The sequence below is a fragment of the Etheostoma spectabile genome, chromosome 5 (genome assembly GCF_008692095.1).
Source record: "Etheostoma spectabile isolate EspeVRDwgs_2016 chromosome 5, UIUC_Espe_1.0, whole genome shotgun sequence".
NCBI lineage: Eukaryota > Metazoa > Chordata > Actinopteri > Perciformes > Percidae > Etheostoma > Etheostoma spectabile.
In genome coordinates, this window is record NC_045737.1 from 13,101,649 (window position 1) to 13,104,626 (window position 2,978).

Genomic DNA, 2,978 nt, shown 5'->3' on the forward strand with positions numbered 1-2,978 from the left:
CATCATTTTCCTTCTTCTTTCTCTCTGTGAGTATTCTGAACTTGTTACTAATTTATAATCTCACCTCAGTTCGATTAAAGTCATTCTCTAACAAATTATGAAGATCACATGCTCCAAGAGCATTTAGAAACTTTATAGAATAATAGAATAGAAACCTTATTATCACTGTACAGGAAGGTTGGACAACAATGTCATTTGTTTTTCAAATTTTTTTTTTCTTTACAACACTCACTGTATTCTTACAGTAAACATTTTAATCATTTTTAGTCCTGAACAATAATTTACTAGATTTTAGTCAAGAAAGCCATGTTGGAAATTGTGTTTTACATTTATTAATCTCTTTATTTGCATAATCCAACTGAAGAGAGACTGAGAGTCCAATATTGGGCAAATGTCCCTGTAAAGTTCCTAGTTACATACCACTGTCTTAAAGTTTCTATCCCAGTCAGCATCATGACGTAACAAAGATTAAAGTTGTTTGTGACGCTGTAGAAGAAGATCAGAGATCATTGTTCTGTGTTCTTGGCTGTTAAAATGAAATGAACCCCTGACAACCTAAAGTCTGCGTCCCTCATATGGTACAGCCAACATCCAGATGTGTCATTGACACCACCTCGGCTCTGTGTTTCTTAGAGAATAAAAACTAGCATTCATCTGATTCTGTTGTAATAATGTAACCTCTCTTCTCATAATGACAGTTTCAGAGAGAGACGAGTTCAAGAGAACCAGCTTTTGGTGAGTACGACGATGAAACTACTCCACTAATCAGGGTTTAGATCTTAAGGGGTGTACAGTAAGTCCAAGCAAGGTAAATAAAGGTGTTATGCATGTTAAAATAATATAAATATCCCAGTTAAATCCTGTCAGTGAGGACTGATGAGATGATTTCTCAGGAAGAACACTGAAGGGACAAACAGGAGCAGAAAAGAGCTAAATGAAGAGTGGATAACAGGGACTTTAATTCATCATGTGGACAGATACATTACTCTAAATCAATATTAATGCTGCTCTGTGTCTGTTGCATATCTATAACGAAAATTGTTTTGCCAATGACAACTTCACAAAGTCATGGTTGTGTGTTATCATGTTCCAGAAGTCTTCTGCCCCCAAGTGGCCAGAAAATGAATAAAGATAAATGAATATATTATAATTTAATTTTCAGCCAGTAAACTTTGAGTCCCAGCATGCTAGATGACATAGGGGCTCATTAGATGCTGTAAAAGGTAACTGTTTACAAGTATTACACTAACTACCTAGAATTAATAGATGAATTAACTATGTAATTGATGTGTTAAAGTGGACTGTCTCTTTAGTCATGGACTTGGACTCTGGACTCTCCAACTGGGGTGTTTTGGGGCCCCTCCCCCCAAGTTTCTGTAACTGTCATGACTAATGCTGCGTTCCAGACCCAGTTTTTATCCCGTAAATTATGACTTCAGGTCACGACTCACGACTCTGTAGTGTTCTAAACAAAGTCATCACAAACCCTTCTGGCTTGTGTTATCGTTAGCTAACTAGCAGCTACCTACCGTTGACATTAGCTTGCGTTAGCTGATACTAGTTACAAGAAAGCGAATTCTACAATATTAGATGAAGAAGAGGAAAGAAACACCCTGTCATCTATAGATTAATGCAGCAGACAATGGGGATTCTGTTTCAGATGTTGAGGCTGGTTTCAAAACCCTGACTGAGGAGAGAGATGACTGAAGAGGAAGCTGAATATCTCAGGTAAGTATGATGGATTTAATAATCAGAGTTTGAATCCAGAAGGGTGCAAGTCCAATAATGGACAAATGCAAGTGATTATATTACATAAAGTTCCCAGTAAATATTAAGATTGTCCAGAAATAGAAGAGAGTGACAGATATAGGAGTGTTAATAAAGCATTTTGGATGGTGTCCAACTGGATGCTCTGTGTGCTTTTCTGATTTTCTTCTGAAACCTAGCTAGGCCAACCTATGACCAGTGGGTTAAAGCTCTGACCAGGAGAAGAGCTCCTGGTTGTACTCCATTTACTATGCAGTAATATTCAATTCAGCAAATCGATGCTGGGACCCGCTGTTTATGTGGACCGCCCACTCCCTACCACATAAAAATTAAAACAGCCGGCCCTGATACATTTCTGAACAACACTGGCATGACAACTTGCACAGAAATTCTGAAAATGTATTGTAGTTTGTATACATATATGTCTGTTTATTGTATATATATTGTATTTACTTCTATGGACCTACTTGTGAGTTGGAAATAAATACATATTACATAATAAAAACTAAAAAACATAAACCAAACAGGCACATAGACATTTGAAATTGGCCACTTTTTTTTATTAAATCATCTTAGCGTAGTGGACTGATGATTGCTTAATCTACCTGGACGATATAGGAACAGTGTATATGAAAATATTGTTTTATGATCACTTCTGTGTAACGTTGATGTTTTACTGGGAAGAAGACGAACATTCAACACGTAAATAGAGTTCCTGTTTCAAGTGAATGAGACACATAATCCTCATCATGTCGTTGTCTGTTCCAAACTCCGATAACTCAACAGCACATTACAGAGTGGGCTTCTCAGTAACACCATGCAGTCAACGTCAAGAGATGTAGTCCATCACAAACATCCTTCTGCTTTTCAAATATGTCAACAAAATTCCTTCCTTGTCCATTCTTCTTTACTAAGTTATATTATAAGTCCAAAGGGAAGAAGACTACGAGCTACAGAATGAATGGTGGAATAGATTTTAAGAATTTATATATTGGCTTTGGGGATGTAAACAGTTTTGCTCAAATATAATTCACAATTCTGGCCTCATGCAACATGTATGACCACTGTCACATTTACATTTGTTGACTTTACAATCAGTTTTATTTTCCACCAAATAACATATTGCCCTGTTGTTGTCCCAATGATAGTAATGTTGTTCATTTGGGTTATTTCTCTTTTCACTAAGCTCAAGGAGGATGGGAGTCTACTAC